The sequence below is a fragment of the Heteronotia binoei genome, chromosome 19, assembly GCF_032191835.1.
Source record: "Heteronotia binoei isolate CCM8104 ecotype False Entrance Well chromosome 19, APGP_CSIRO_Hbin_v1, whole genome shotgun sequence".
In the NCBI taxonomy this organism is placed as follows: Eukaryota; Metazoa; Chordata; class Lepidosauria; order Squamata; family Gekkonidae; genus Heteronotia; species Heteronotia binoei.
Genome location: NC_083241.1, coordinates 45,191,510 through 45,192,406, shown reverse-complemented (window position 1 = coordinate 45,192,406; position 897 = coordinate 45,191,510).

The following is an 897-nucleotide window of genomic DNA, read 5'->3' as shown; positions in this document are numbered from 1 at the left end:
CCACAAAGTGTGAGTCCAGTCAGGCACCAACAAGGGACCAAGCTGCAGGAAAGTGGATGCCCAAAATAAAACCCCATCTGTCTGTCTGTCTTCAAGGGTTCTGGCTGGACTCCCCCTTAGTTCTCTTGCTTCAGACCAGCACAGCAACCCCACCTGAATCTACCCTGCTTGATAAACGTTGTTCTCCTCCAGTTCCTGACACGACGGAAGGATCTCCCCTTCCCTTCCCCTTCACCGAGGAGGGCCTCTTTTAATGAGGCACAAGCCACGGGAGACAGAGTCTCCGGCTCCTTCCGCTGAGAGTCCCAAAGACAAAACAGAGGCTGGCAGGGAGCCACTCACTCAGCAGACAAGGAGGCCAAAAAACTGGTTTGGCCAGCTGAGGGGAGCCACCGCCAGAGATGGCTTTGCTGGCAGCCTTCTGGAGGGAATGGCAGGTGATGGGCATGTGTTTATACCTTGGCAGGCCAAGAAGGATGTTGGGCGCAGAATCCCAATGGCATTTGGTGCAAAGCTAGCAGTGGGGGGAGGGAAGGCAGAGGCAGGCTGGTGGTCAGAAGGGCTCGTCACCCACCCACCCCAGTTATGCAGGAAGAGATGGCTGATTTTGGGCTGATAGTTTAGGGGCACCAAATGGCCTAAGATGACCTTTGAGTTTCCCCCTTTGTGCATCAAAACGCCTTGGGCTGCTGCAGAAGCTGGTTGGTTGCTCAGGTAGGTGGGTGCACCTGGCCGGGCCGTACCACCTGCTGCTCCTTCCCCGACCAGGCTGGGAGGCGGCATACCTAACTACCCCAGGAATGGCTGCCCAGCATCTGGGAGCTTCGGGCCCTGCCAGGCAGAGAGAGAGAGAGCTGCAGGATGGGTTGTTGACTTGGAGCATCAGATGGCAACTTG